General features: G+C 39.1%; 1 long non-coding RNA gene across 1 annotated transcript; it reads left to right on the top strand.

Annotated features, from left to right (window-relative positions):
- Positions 1-11838: 11838 nt before the first annotated feature.
- LOC112186288 lies at positions 11839-13080 on the top strand. The gene is made up of 3 exons (XR_005806326.1): positions 11839-11960; positions 12054-12146; positions 13013-13080. It is a non-coding gene; the product is annotated as an uncharacterized LOC112186288 (long non-coding RNA).
- The last annotated feature ends 3388 nt before the right edge of the window (positions 13081-16468 follow it).

Genomic DNA, 16468 nt, shown 5'->3' with positions numbered 1-16468 from the left:
ACATATTTGAACAATCAAACTTTATTCTTTTTGTCTTCTTGTTCATCACTTCTAATAGACCACCGTATGCAATTGATAATCATGTCAATTATATATATTTGAAGGCTCCAAGTTTAAAGTCTTTGTCTCCTTGTTGCATGTTTAAACAATTAAGATTTGACATCATCTTGTCCTCCACCAAATCGAAATGATTGCTTCACTAATTAAAACTGCCACCAAGTTTTGCTTTGATTGAAAATCGAGGTTATTACAGGATAACTCTCATATGTCTTGTGTAGGATAGTGAGTTCCATTGTAGTCCACAACAGTGTAGTCTTGGGTTTGAAACTTACTAGTTGCTTTTGTTTTTTTTTTTTTTTAGACTGAGTATTTGTATTCATATATATAATACATATTATTTTTTAGATATGAACTCTATTAGTTCTTCTTTTGAATTAATTTTTCAAAACTTTAATACAGTTATTAGGCTATTAGCTTATTGCTTTAGACAATTTACACCAACTCACTTTGGTTGTCTTTATTTTTATATAATTTTTTTAATGAAGTATTGATATTTTGTAAGTGTCTCACTTAAAATTAAATCATGGCTCCGCCACTGAAGCTACGTATGCAAATGCGAAATACAAATGTATAATTAGCCTAGTGTTTCAGAGAAACTGAAGAGTGAATTGGTGAGTATTCATCTCCTAATGAGGGGGTTTATATAGGGTTACAAAGTAGTGTAAATTGCCCTACATACATTAGTATATTTGTTACCCAATTTCTCCACCTCTCAAGGTGCATACCATACAAACCACACATTCTCCACTTCTTAAGTGCATACTCCATGATATAGACACTTACCTATTTACTACAACACTCCCCCTTGGATATTTCATGTCAGTAGTATTGTCTTGGAGGTGCGCTTCTAAGTTGCCTCGTTAAAAACCTTACCAAGTAATAAAACCCTGTGGGAAAAAACAACCTTGGTCGAAGGAGAAAAAGAGCACAACGCGAGTTGAGTGTGGAGTCTGTTTCTGGATAACGTGGTGCTTCTCTCGTTGCCTCATTAAAAACCTTACCGAGTAACAAAAACCCAGTGGGATAAAAATAACCTCGGTTGAAAGGGAAAAAGAGCACAACACACCCTTCACGCTTTTGAGACGAACATGTAGACATCTCCCCCTGATGTCTGTGCCTCCCCTTGATGACAACGATCATGGGAGTTCAGATAATTTCCGCAAGCCAATTCTTGCCACATGTTTCTCGAACGTGGATTTGGACAATGACTTAGTGAACAAGTCTGCCACATTGTCCTCAGATCGAACCTGGTTCACTTTGATCTTGAGGAGCTTCTGTTGTTGCTGATTGTAGAAGAATTTGGGCGATATGTGCTTGGTGTTGTCGCCTTTGATGTAACCTTGCTTCATTTGTTCAATGCAAGCAGCATTATCTTCATAAATACTAGTTGGCTCATCTGTGGTAGACTTCAAATCACAATTGCTTCAAACATGCGTAACTATGGATCGAAGCCATATACATTCACGAACTGCTTCGTGAAGAGCAATGATCTCTGCATGATTTGAAGAGGTAGCGACTAGGGTCTGCTTTGTAGACCTCCAAGATATCGCGGTTTTTCCCATGGTGAAAACATAACCAGTTTGGGAGCGACCTTTGTGTGGGTCAGAGAGGTACCCAGCATCAGCAAAACCTTCCAAAACACTTATATCGTTTTGGGATGGGGAGAGGGAACGCAGTCCACCATGTGTGGCGTTCCTGACACTTGATGGGTCCGAATCCATCTTCTTTCTGTAGGGATAGAACAAGCCTATATCGATCGTACTACTTAGGTATCGAAAGATATCTTTGACACCAGTCCAATGGCGTCGTGTTGGCGCAGAGCTATATCTAGCTAGCAAGTTCACAGCGAATGAGATGTCTGGTCTCGTGCATTGTGCTAAGTACAATAATGCACCTATTGCACTTAGGTAGGGTACTTCTGCCTCTAGCACTTCTTCATCGTCATCTTTTGGACGAAATGGATCCTTCTTTGGATCAAGACTACGGACGACCATTGGGGTGCTTGAAGGCTTAATTTTGTCAGTGTTGAAACGCCTAAGCATCTTTTGGGTATAAGTTGATTGATGAATCAGGATACCATCTCTACGGTGCTCAAGTTCTAAACCGAGGAAAAACCGTGTTTTCCCAAGATCTTTCATCTCAAACTCGGATTTCAAGTGTTCAGCGGTTTCCCTTAACTCTTTAAGGGTGCCAATTATGTTCATGTCATCGACATAAACCGCTACTATTGAAAATCCTGAACTTGTCCTTTTTATGAACACACATGGGCATAGTTCGTTATTGACATATCCCTTACCAATCAAGTAGTCACTTAGACGGTTATACCACATCCGTCCGGATTGTTTTAATCCATATAGTAAGCGTTTCAATCTAATTGCAAACGCGCTCCGTGGATTAGAGCCACTTGATTTGGGTAATTGAATTCCATCTGGAATATTCATGTATATCTCCGTATCTAGATCCCCATATAGATATGCAGTAACCACATCCATAAGCTGCATGTTCAGTTTTTCGGAAACTACCAAACTGACAAGGTAGCGGAACGTAATAACGTCCATTACGGGAGAGTAGGTCTCCTCGTAGTCGATTCCAGGGCGTTGTGAGAAGCCTTGCGCCACAAGACGAGCTGTGTATCTTACAATCTCGTTTTTCTCATTACGCTTTCTAACGAATACCCATTTGTGACCAACTGGTTTGGTGTTGGGTGGTATTGGTACAATTTTGCCAAATACCTTTCTTTTCGTTAGAGAATCAAGTTATGCCTGGATCGCATCTTTCCATTTTGGCCAATTAGCTCTACGTTGACATTCATCAACGGAGCGTGGTTCGATGTCATCGGTTTCAATAATCTCACGCGCCACTGAATACGCGAATACATCATCAATGATGATGGAGTTTCTTTCCCACGTCCCATGTACACTAGTGTAATTTACAGAGATCTCTATGTTCTCATGGATAGGTTCTGACACTGAGGCGTCCCCCAATGATGTCTCTTGGACATAACCATAATCCGGAACATTCTCATGGGACGGATTTTGAGTATCGATGATCAAAGGATTTATTTGTGCCTCATTCGCTCTTTTTCTAGGGCGAGTATCCTTCGAACCAATCGGTCTACCGCGCTATCTTGCGGGACCTACAGCCATAGATGCCACATTATTGCCATGTTGAGCAATGGTGCCATCTCCTGGCGTTATAGGAGTGGTGTTATGTCCATTATTCGGGATATCAATTCTTGCAGGCACGTTTGCAGCAGGTATGTGTGATCTCGTCACTTTAGCAACATCAGAAAACGCATCAGGCAGAGTGTCTGCTACGTTCTGGAGTTCGATTATTCTTCGCACTTCAAGTTCGGACTGTGCGGTATGGGGATCGAGATGAGACATAGTGGGGACAGACCACGACAATTCCTGTCGTTCCTGTTGAACATTTGTGTTCTTATCTCCCCCTAATGATGGGAAGACTGTCTCATCAAAGTGACAATCCGCAAATCTAGCGGTAAAGAGATCACCTGTCAAGGGTTCAAGATAGCAGACGATAGTTGGAGATTCATATCCAACATAAATGCTCATTCGTCGTTGTGGACCCATCTTAGTACGCTGTGGCGGCGTAATAGGCACATAAATAGTACACCCAAAAATGCGTAAGTGTGAGATATCAGGCTCGTACCCAGTAACTAGCTGTAACGCAGAGTAAGATTGGGTTGCAGTGGGTCGTAGACGAATTAGTGTCGCTGCATGTAATATTGCATATCCCCAAGCAGAAACAGGAAGATTAGTGTGCATTACCAATGTCCGTACTATCATTTGTAGTCGTTTGATAGCAGCTTCTGCGAGACCATTTTGGGTATGAACATGGGGAACTGGATGCTCTACATCAATCCCCAGTGACATGCAATAGTCATCGAATGTTTTCGATGTAAACTCCCCAGCATTATCAAGTCGAATTGACTTAATTGGATGGTCAGGGTAGTGAGCCCGTAGACGGATAATCTGGGCGAGGAGTTTAGCATAAGCAGCATTTCGAGTGGACAACAGCGCGACATGTGACCAGCGTGTCGACGCATCAACCAATACCATAAAGTATTTGAAAGGTCCGCATGATGGTTGAATTGGTCCACAGATATCCCCTTGGATTCTCTGTAAGAACGGAATGAGTATTTTAGGATCCTTTGCGTAGGATGGTCTCGGTCCTAATTTCCCGAAGGAACAGGCTTTGCAAAATGAGCGAGGGCCTTAGAAGCAACCAATGAGGATTTTGGTTGGGCCTGAGCGTCTGTAGCGCTATTAGAAGCAAAATGTGTGACTACATCTCCTTCTATGGCATTGTAGCCATTGGGAGGGACAATCATGGCGTTATGCTCATGGTTGGTGTCATTACATGGGACTTGGGCAGCCCTATGGCGCCCCAAGACGGCTGCAGCACCAGATGCTGCAATTGTTGCGGTCTTGTTAAGTCCAGGAATCAATTCTCGATTCTTGCTTCTTCTCACTCTGAAGAATGGATGTCCGTGTGAAGTCTTTAGTATACGGAGCATCATATCACGACCAGGGTGCCCTAGTCGGTCATGCCAAAGCCAATATGTGTCAGAATCCAAGAGATCTTCTCTTATGACATTATTGGATTCAATTGGTCGAATTGTAGTGACATAAAGTCCACTAGATTGACACATAAGTTTCTCTAAGATGCGCTTTCGTCCGCAATCATTAGAGGTAATGCAAAGGAACTCTTTTCCGTTCTCAGTATGCGTTTCCGCATGGAATCCGTTGGCTCTTAAATCTTTAAAACTCAACAAGGTTCGATTTGCCTTAGGAGGATAGAGAGCTTCAGTGACTTTAATCAAGGTGCCATTTGGCAATAGGAATTGGGCCATTCCATGTCCTTGAACTAAACCTGATGGCCCAGCCATCGTAGTCACAGTGGAATATGTAGGCAACATCTCCAAGAATAATTGTCTATGTCGTAGAATGGTGTGCGTAGTCGCACTATTTGCGAGACATTGTAGTTCATCCATTCCTTAAGAGAAAAGCTCGTAATTAAAAAGGAGTCATAAAGGAAAGAACTCAACTTTTATTAATAAGCCAAACGGAATTACATCATCATTTATTTCATCAAAGAAAGCGTAATCCAATAAACTTAGTTAATGCAAAGCAATGGTAGTCGTCTAACTCCTTTCGGTAATTCCAATGCAAAGGTGACCAGGTGAGTAGAGAGATGTTGGTGGAGCAAAGGCTCGCTTAAGTACCAATTATCTCAAAACCTTCCTAGACATCACAATTACATTGAGTACGCCTACTTTGAAGAAAGATTAATCCCATTGGCATCTACTATAGGATAATGTGGCGATTGCCTACATCTCTTGGAAAATGAAAAGACTTAATCAAAATCGCCAGTTTCTGGGTTTTGATTTTTGTCGTCTTCCATCCTTAGATCGAGATTGCCATCTTGATCTTCTTGTTCCATGTAATTTGCCTCCCTTGCTTCACGATACATTTTGTACGCGTTTGCAACATTCTGGGATGCTTTACATGCCCTTGCCCAATGTCCAGGTAGTCCACATCGGAGACAAGCATCATTATGGTCAGGTTCCCTTGATCGAGGTGCTTTCGGAGCACTTTGAAAACGGTTGTTTCCATTGGTGGTGTTACCACCATAACCGGAGGCTTGGCCTCGCTCTCTCTTCACACGTTTACCTCCACGGTTCCGTGCACGCCTATCTTGGCGGTTTCCTTCCTCTTTAGGGCGAAAATATGGGCCTGAACGTCCATAATTATCCCTTCTTTTAGGGTTTCGCTCCTTGCGTCCTCCCTTGGAGGTGCGACTATAATTAGACTCCGGAATTGACTTGGTTCCCACGGGTCTAGAGTTATAGTTCTTCACAAGTATGTTGTCGTGCTTTTCAGCTACGTTCATGACACCAATTAGCTCATGAAATCTTGTGATGCGTCTAGCATTGATATCAATTCGATAGTTCTTAGCTATCATTAATGCAGAGACAGGGAAGGTAGAGAGAGTTTTCTCGATCAACATCGTATCAGTGATTTGCTGTCCACATAATTCCATCATAGACTTGATACGAAGTGCTTCCGAATTGTAGTCAAGAACTGTCTTGAAATCACAGAAGCGGAGGCTTTGCCATCTCTCTTCTAAGTCGGGAAGCAGGGAATCACGGACGTTGCCAAAACGCTGCTCGAGTTCTACCCATAGCTTTCTTGGGTCTTCCTCATTGAGGTACTCATTTTGGAGCGCATCATTCATGTGCCTTGTCATGAGAATGATGGCTTTTGCTTCATTAGCCTCTCTCTTTGCTCTATTTGCTTCAAAAGCAAGAGCTTGTTGAGGAGTAAGCACGTCCTGACTTGGCTCTTGGATCGTACTCAGGATCCCATCAGCCTTAAGATGCTGGCGCACATCACGGATCCACTTGTGGTATCCTGCGCCTGTTGTCCCTAGTGGGTTGAAGCTCAACTTGTTCAGGTTACTCATCCTGAAGAACAACAAGAAAATAGGGTTAGTCTCGGAGCGAAAAAGGCTACCACGAAAAACTATAAACTTTCTGAGCGTTTCAAGAAATTAGGGATTTTCTGAGCGTAGTCGCTTCTAGGTCTCGGCAGCGGTTCAGGAATTCCGGAGGCCGGTTCAGGCTGTTTTTGGCCGGTTTTGGAGGTTCTGAGACCGGTTCTGAGCTTCTGGGATCAAGGGCTTTGATATGTGATAGGATTTGGGGGTTTCTTGTAAAGTTGGTAAAATGACCTTGTTCGGATCATGAACTTTCTCTATTCTTATCAATTTCGATTCTAATTCTAGAGCAATTTCGTGCTGATAACGTGTTTCAGAGAAACTGAAGAGTGAATTGGTGAGTATTCATCTCCTAATGAGGGGGTTTATATAGGGTTACAAAGTAGTGTAAATTGCCCTACATACATTAGTATATTTGTTACCCAATTTCTCCACCTCTCAAGGTGCATACCATACAAACCACACATTCTCCACTTCTTAAGTGCATACTCCATGATATAGACACTTACCTATTTACTACAACACCTAGTCTATTATAATCATTCAAACACAGTAACAATGACAATGTGACACTGTACACTGTCACTGTACTTATTTCACACTGTCACTGTTCTTATTTCACACTCTCACTGTGTCACTATGTAATACCCCCTTTTTATAATTAAGATTCTTTGTTTTTTTTTCTTTCTTTCTTCTTTCTCTTTCCCTTCTGTTCGTTTTCTATATTTTTCCTTGTTGTTGTTGGTTGTGTCGGCCAAGTAAAGTAAAGGCCACTAGGCCAACAGGAGAATTCCTTTTCTTAAAAGGGAAGATTCTCTTGGTCTCCATCATATCTCTCTCTCTCCTTCGTCTCTGCCATCAAAAGAAAAATCAAGGTTCTAAAAATCGGCCTAGGCGGCCGACTAGGCGGCGCCTAGGCGCTGGGCGTGGCTTCACCGTTCTGATTAGAGGCTAGGCGATCATTCTGGGCGTTTGGCTTCTCGGCGGCCGCCTAGGTAGGCATTAGGCGCTGGGCGCTTTGCCTTTTTTTTTTTTTTTTTTTCTTTCAGACTTCAACTTCGACTTAGTATAGGAATCTCAGACTACTCTCTCTCTCTGACTCTCAGTTTCAGAGTTTCTAACTCTCTCCGGCAACTGCATGGTAGGCCAAAACTCAGAAAATAAAATTGAAGAAGCAATGAAGAAGAAAGGTACTGTCTTGATCAACCAATGTGAGAGAGAGAGAGAGAGAGAGAGAGATTAGAGCTTGAGCTTGATGGTGGTGGGTATGATTGAATCTCATCGGAAGCGAAGAGCCCAGGCTACACTGGTTTGCTTTTTTCTTTTTCTTTTTATGCTTATCTAAATATGCTTTGGAGTTTGGAGATAAGGTCAACACTAGTTGGATGAAGATCATGTTGGTTTCAAATACAAAGAATAAAAAATATATTATGTTATAGTATATAAGAGGAGAAGAAGTATCTGACGTTTCCTTTAAACCAAAGAAATATTGATTTGGTGGGGAGAGATAGTGGAGACGATTAAGACCAAAACAAAAAAGGAAAGTTTTTAAAGGAAAAAAAAACACACTCACACTAATTAACACTTATTTATTTATATAATTATATGTTTGTAAAAATAAAATTAATAAAAAAAGAAAACCGCCTAGTCCCCGCCTAGGCGGGCGCAAGGCCCCGGACTACCGCCCGACTAGCGCCTAGCGTTTTTTAGAACTTTGAGAAAAATATGCCCAGCTTTATGCCATGATTATGGACTTATGGTCATCTTCTGTGGAACTGATGAAATCAGAAAAGCCACTGTTCGGGCTATTTATGCTAACCTCCTGAACAAAGATATAAGCTCTCTCATGCTTGTACCATCAAATGATCCTAAGATCGGAAGAATGGACGGGGAGACTATCTATCCAAGAGATCCGATGAGACCCAGAGTATCACCAAGCTAGCAATGACCCGATTTGAAAGAGTCGGTGAGAATATAAAAAATAGGTGAGTGAAGAAGAAGCTCATCAAGGAAGGTGAAGGAAGAAGAAACTCAATCCATTGGTCTCTCTGCAACCGGTTCTATCACCAAACTTCCGACCAACCCAAAAAAAAAATGTCGCCGGGCATCGTCAAGGAGGAGCTTGTCGGAGAGGTTCTGTCCACCGAAAATCCCTCAAGAATGGCCTTCAGAACAAGGAAGAAGATGAAGTCGTGGTGGCGGATGTGACGAAGAAGCTCGATGAGGATGATGATGATTGGATTTGAAAGACTTGATTTTTGGAGGTTTTATGGGTATTGGGTCAGTATATTGTTCTTGCCGGGCTTGTTCTGTTTAATCTCCGGAGTTGAATTGTAAAGGGTAGGGTAAGTGTTTGAAGCCTTCACAGCTTTTTGACAAACCCAAAGATGACTCTCTTATTGGTTTTTTTGTTTTGTTTGGTGGCCTTGGTTTTTGCTAAATGATTATGGGTCCTCATTTGTGGTTTGATTGTGTATGGCCTTCATAATTTTTATACCAGCTGCTTTCAAATGAGATTTTAGTTTGAGGTTTTCAGCCATTACAATTTGACCTTGTTTGTGGCGGAACCAATCTTCGAAATTTACCAATAAATGGGTTTTTGATCAATCGTTCTCTTATCGTAGTTGTTTCACCTAACATATATAGTTGGAAATTCAGTCATTCACTCTTTTAGTGCTGGAAAAGAAACATATTTTCTTATAATGTTCAATAACTGCCAAATCCAAAGGGATCAATCTTTCAATCTTTACCTCAGCAGTGTGTGTTTTCTCATTTTGTACGTTGTTTTAGTTTCATTGATATATCTAGTATTGCTGGGCTTTAGGTACAAACGACAGTGCCAATAGCATAACTATGTCATAAAATTCAATTGTATTCTCTTTCTGCCAATTATGCATTTAAGACCATATTGTTCTGAACTAAAAGATTTCAAATTTGGGGCCTTATATGTGGTTCATTTGTTTACTTCAAATTGGTGTTCAATTACAAACTTATGCTAAATGGATTTTCATGAAATTTTGTGGAGAGGTTTATAAGGACGATTCAGGAAGATCCGACCGTTGGATTTTCGTGATAATTTTGGGGGATGATCCTAAGGGCGATCCGTGAGGATCCGACCGTTGGATCATCATATAATTTCGATCCGACCGTTGGATCGCCTTAATTTTCGATCCGACCGTTGGATTGTCATTTATGTTATTTTGTGAGTTGTTGGCTAAACTCAAGTATGATTAGGTGTTTGACGGTTTGACTTGGCGGACGAATTGTGATTCTTATTCGAGTTATAAGAAGACGCAGCGGGATTAGAGGTGAGTAAACCTCACGTGGTTCTTATTACGAATCGAGTACCTTTAATTAATTTATTTTCTGTGGTAATCGTGTGAAAATATTTATGGAATAAATATTTGTTTTAAAGCATATGGACTTGATCACCTACGGTCCATAGGTAAGTAAAATGATTTATTTATACAAAATGAATTTCCCGATTTTCTTGTGTGAACAATAGTTGGTATTAGTGGTCACTTCTGAGTGGGTGATTACGTATATATATATTTACTTGATTATATACGAAATTGGTGTGACATTGTAGAATGTGAAATTGTGATGATTTAATTATTCTGGATTGAGATGTGACGTACCATATTTATATTTGATGAACTTGATTGATGAGTTCTTGTTAATATTCATGATTTATATTGGAGGAAGAATGAGTGGAGAATGTAGGGTTCTGAGGACGAGGATGTCCGAAGAGCGACGGTTTATTTTTAACCGGAGTGTTTGTGTTCTGAGGGCGGGGATGTCCGAAGAGCGACGGTTTATTATTAACCGCAGTACGTCGCATTACTTAAGCCTAGGCCAAGGTGACAGGTAGCGATATAGTTAGAGCTCTAACGTATGGTCAAGATGGACCAAAGTGGTGTTATGGGGGTTGGGTGTTGTAGGACCAGTGTGGTGTACTGTGATTTGATGATTGTGAAAATGTATTCCTTGTGGTTTTCCATGAGTGGTTTGATGTCTCTTTGCAGACGTATTACTGTTGGATTTTTTACTTGATTTGTAAGAATTATAATTTAATAAATCAACAGTTCCTTCTTGTTTACTCATACGGGCTGTCATGGCTTACCGGGTTTGGTGTTGTTGCAATCCCGGTACACTATTCAAATTGTGTAGCGGGAAATCCTGCAGGTCAGGAGAATCAAGGAGGTGATCGTACGGAATAGAATCTTGTTTTTGGCTTGATTGCGTTTTTAGTAAATTGTGAGTTTAGTTATATTTGTTTCGAACCACATAATTTGGATTTTGTGAGAGTGTGTTGTAATAAGAATTGATGAGTTGGGTTTTGTAATATTGAGTGGAGTGTGGTGTCACTGTGTGTTACTCTGAAAGTAAAAAAAATAGACTGGTATTTGTATTTGTAATAATTCATGTTTCGAATTTGGAATACGTGTTTTCAAAATTCGGGGCGTGACACTATTTGTCGCACTGTCATTGTGTATAGTCTAAGCCGGGGCAGATCTACATACATGGTGTTTGGCTCCAGTTTTGTTGCAGCTGGTCAATAGTAAAGAGTCAAACTAAGTGTCAGTAAATCTTGATTAAATTGCCTTAAATCTCAGAAAAGAATAGATTATTGGCGCATGGGGGAACGAACGAATACAATTATATTTTCTTATCCTGGTATTCAAATATCCGTGAGGAGCCAATAATTGTGTCTTGCAATGCCCCAAATATAGGCCCTCATAGTTGTATATTGAAAATAATATACTTGAGCCACTGACATTGGCTCAATTTCTCCAAAACATGCCTTGTCAGGCCAAAATGCTCATTTTGGGTTCAAACACATGGTGAGGAGGACTCAAGCCCACCCGAGATTTCTAGTATAAATTATTGAGTATGTGTAACACTTACATATATAGAGACTTGCAAGCTTGGTTTAGTGGTTTAACTAATTCTAAGTCCAACTAATTAAATCACATCAATAGCAATCCCACTAATTTTTTTTTCTTTCTCCCACCATGCATACTGGGCTCGAAGTTGGAAACCCAATAAACTTTCTATTTTCTTGAATTCTTCGAAGGGAGATTCTAGTTGGACCTCCAAATCTGCTTTTTGGACCTCCATCTTTTTTTAGTTTTTCTTTGACTTTGTCAACTCATATGAAAAGACAAATAAGGACAAAGAAATAGAGGGAAAAAAAAAATTCCTACTTCCACGTTAAAATCAATGAACCCTAAAATCAATGGCTATCTCCTTTAACGTTAAACTATAAGATAACATTCAAATTCAAAACCCTAAACAAACATTCTACGTTAAACCCTATGGAAGAAAGTGAAGATGCAGTAGTGGAGAGTCAAATTATCATGACTGAGCCTCAAGATAAGGTATGGGCTAAGAATTTTCAGTTTCTTCTTCCTTCTCCTATATAAATAACTGAGGGGAGATGAGTATATGATTTATGATTTATTGGTATGCAGGATCAACATCAAGATGATAATGAATCTACTCAATATAGTGGGGTTGAATTGGAAAGCAGGGAAGATTATACAGATCAATTCACGCCAAGCGGGGTAACAATTGTTTATTATCTTTTCTTGTCTTGCAAATTGTAGATAGTACATCTTCTTGGTAGGTATAGATAGATAACTTCTTGTTTCACTAAAGTCATAGATGCTTATGATCGATTATAGATAGATGGATATAGGGACAGAAGCCAAGCATATTTTTCGTTTAGGGTACAGTGATTAGACACCATTTTATGGTCAGCCATTCTATTTCTTTAAGATCGATCACTTGGCTGGCTGCATGTGTTTACCACGTTTATTTGAGAAGGAATAACATCCAATTTAGCCCCTTCTGATCATGGCTATTATAATTCAAGAAAGCACCATGCTACATGATGTTAGTTTCTCATTAAATGTTGATCCTGCTAGTTAAACTCTAACTACTATTTGCTCTGTAAACGGTCCTTAAGCGGATACAAATCCTAAAAACATTGTCATCTGCTTTAATTCTATCACCAACTGATGTAGAGACATGCATTTGTGAGAATATAACAAGCCAATTCTAATCTTCCTCACCAACACAGGTTAAATACGTAAGAAGAGATTGTGGATGAATGTACAATTCCACATTCTGCAGCTTAAACACAAGGCCATAAATCATTTGAATTCCCTACCAAAAACAAAACTAGAAGCAATTGTAACTGTTTTTTTTTTTTTCTTTTTTCTTTTTTTTACTTCTCTCCACATTTGATCACAGTTATGCTTACAAATTATAATTGTCTCTACTTTCGAATCAGCATTGTAAGTTGATTATGACATTAGCTTACACCAAAATTCAACGTGAAATCTCTTAAATCTTAGCTAATGGAAATCCAATATATTTCTGACAATATATTTATCATTCCATTTATTCAGTGGTATGGTTTTTTCAGGTCTTTGAAAGTAAAGATGCAGTTATTGAGTGGGTTCGTGCTGTTGGAAGAAAGAACAATATAGTGATTATCATTCGAAGGTCTAATTCAGGAATTGTTGGTAATAAAAAAAAAAAGACCAAAGATAAAGTTTTGTTGCGAGCGTGGTGGTGACTACAGGCGTGTTTTAAAGTTTGATGCTCAAAAGTCTTATGCAAAGAGTCAGAAACAAACTGATGGAGACGGTAAAAAGAAAAAGCGTCCTAAGGCTAGTGGTACGAAGAAATGTGGGTGTCCATTCGCATTGAGGGGGATTAACACTGTTGGGAATGAATGGACATTGGAGGTTATATGTGGTGTACATAACCATCCTCCTTCTCAATCCCTTCACGGTCACTCATATGCCGGACGCTTATCTAAGAAAGAATATGCAATGTTAGTGGATATGTCAACTAGTTTGATGAGACCCCAAGGATATTCTGATCTGCTCTCAAGAAACGGGATAAAGAAAACGTAACAATTATGAAGACAATATATAATGCCAGAAGAGTACATCGGACGAAGGTTATGGCTGGGAGATCACAAATGCAATGTTTGCTACATAAGTTGAGGGAACACAATTATATTGAGCATCACAGGAGTGAAGGTGATATTATCACTGACTTGTTTTGGTGTCATCCTTATTGTCTTCAAATTTTACGTACATTTCCACATGTTCTTATCATGGACTGCACGTACAAGACAAATAGATATTGTTTTCCTCTATTCGAGATTGTCGGGGTGACATCTACCGAGAAGACCTTTAATATTGCATTTGTTTATATGTCAAGAGAGGCGGAAGACAATTACACATGGGCTTTGAGTAGGTTGAAAACTCTTTTGCGTGATGACTATACTCCAGGTGTTATTGTGACTGATCGAGAATTAGCACTAATGAATAGCATTAGAGAATTATTTCCGAGTTCTCGACATCTCTTGTGTAAATGGCATATCAATAAGAACGTGATGAAAGAGTGTAAGAAAAAGTTTAGAACGAAAGAGGGGTGGGATGCATTTAATGGTGCTTGGAACACTGTTGTTAGTTCTACAACTGAGGGTGAGTATTGGAAAAATCTCAAGGAATTGGAGTCTAAGTTTAGTACATATCCCAATGAACGTATGTGAAGAGCAATTGGTTGGACAACTACAAAGAACGATTTGTGGTTGCATGGACAAATACTTGCATGCACATTGGTACCACTACTTCAAATCGGTAATCTTTAAGCTCTATTTCATTTTCCCTATATTATAAATAATGTATGTTACATGATGTAAACTTACATATATTTTTTTTTTTTTTTGAGTAGGGTGGAAAGTGAGAACAACACATGAGAACAACACATGCCAGACTACCAAAAGTTAAATGCACCTGACAAAACATATTGCATTCCAACATACACTGGAAACCTCATCTTGCTGTAACATTGTGTATCTTAATGCAGCTCTCATTTCAGAAATTACACAAAATTATATCAATACTTGTGCCCAACCTCTGGTTCCTGACACAATAGCTAGGCCTTACTTGCAACGTGATTTAATTGATTGGTTTTCTCATATATGGCTCGAATTGTAGGAATTAGGATGCGCTCAGCTCACCATTGAGAGACTGAAATGCAGAGATTCTAACTCGGGATATTGATTGTAACACCAAGATAAAGTTCATTGCATACTCAAGGTACCCAGAACATGTATTCAAAAGAACCCAATCTTAATTGAAATCGATTGCTAAAATTCGAAATTCCAAATTGAGAGATAGATGGAAACCTGTATTCCTTGTCGCGATCAAAGGAGTCGCCAACCTGGCCATGAGTTTTATTAGCGGCCATATCCGAGAACAAAATCAAGCACGGCAACAACTCGATACCCTGAAATCCTAGCGCCGCCATCTTCACCACAAGGTCCCTCCTTAGGGGCTGCCTTGCCGTCCTCCATCTCTCAACCCAAACCTTGGACATCCTACGCTAAACGCGAAGATACTATCTATGTTCAAGGACATTTTAGTAAAAATAAGGAGGTCTACTTAGCTTTTCTAATATTCTAAAAAGTAGATCGGATGTGTACTAAGTAGCTGAGGTCCAAATAGCAAATTTGGAGGTCCAACTAGAATCTCCCTTCTTCGAAATGTTTTGTTTTTCTTTCTCCCAATGCATATTGGATTCGAAGTTGGACATTGGATCTATTTGGTCTCCCTTGTGTGTGGCATTAGATCTATTTGGTCTTTAAGGCCCCCATTATGTGTGGATTTAGATTTATTTGGTATAGATTTGTACGTTTTGTTTTATGTTTGGGCTTCCATTTTTTTGTAGATGTTAGGTCTTTTTTTTTTCCTTGCATTAGTTAAGTTATTTTTTCAATCACATGGTTACTTTATTTAGTAAAAAATGATTCTAAAAAAAAATATTTTCAGTAATCTATTAAATAGTAGTTTTGGATGGGTTTTTATTTTTTTCATATTAATAAAATATATATCTAATTTTCCTATCACTTCAGTCAAAAAAAAAAAATTCAAGCCCACCCCGATTTTGAATCCTGGATTCACACTGGTCTAAGCTAGGTATGCAAATGCGAAATAGAAATGCATAGTCTAAGCTAGGTATGCAAATGCGAAATAGAAATGCATAATTGACCTAGTCTACTATAATCATTCAATTGCATGATCAATACGTGTATGTAGCAAATAATGCGTGAGACTTTTTCTATATTTATGATTTATTCGAACTGGACCATACTCATATATGGATTTTGTGTTGTTTGCAATTGAATTGAAACTGAGGTCTTGATCAAGACTTGGTAACAACTGAGACTAATGGATCTGGTCGATATGCAATTATATGGTGAACAATTACCACTTACTATCTCAATCCATCTTCATCTTGATCCTAATCAATATACTTTAATTTTCTAGTGTGACACATGCATGCATCCTCCTCTTGTAGATAAAAACAAGGTTCAATATCTAAAACTAGTTTCAACCTAGCTATGAAAAATTAGCAAACTGACAAAATAAGCAATTTATTTTGTGTGAAATTGATCAAGTAGGACAAATATAGGTCCATCCAACATCTTGTGTTATATCAAACTTTGCATCAAAGTAGTGAGGAATGAGACCCACTATTTAAAGTGAAACTTTAGCTGAGGCTGTAAGTATCAGTCTTAGTTTTTAGGGATTTCTATGAAATATGATTGTAGTTATAATAGTGTTAGTTTTTTAAGCTAGGAAAGTAAAAATTAGCTGGCTGCACTGCATTGACTGTTTGAGTGTGTCAAATTACTCGGCATGGTTTCAAAGTGTATGAGTGGACGAAAAAGAATTGTCACTGTAAAAAATTGAGAGGGAGAGAATGTTATATAGTTCAATCATGATTCAACTCCATGACAAGAAATATAAGAGCTATATTTATTCATCTCCCTTCGTAATGACAAAGATTTTTGGAATTC

This window comes from Rosa chinensis, chromosome 2 (assembly GCF_002994745.2).
Source record: "Rosa chinensis cultivar Old Blush chromosome 2, RchiOBHm-V2, whole genome shotgun sequence".
Taxonomy (NCBI): domain Eukaryota; kingdom Viridiplantae; phylum Streptophyta; class Magnoliopsida; order Rosales; family Rosaceae; genus Rosa; species Rosa chinensis.
The sequence above is the reverse complement of the archived record's forward strand: the minus strand, read 5'-3'. Positions and strand labels throughout refer to the sequence as shown.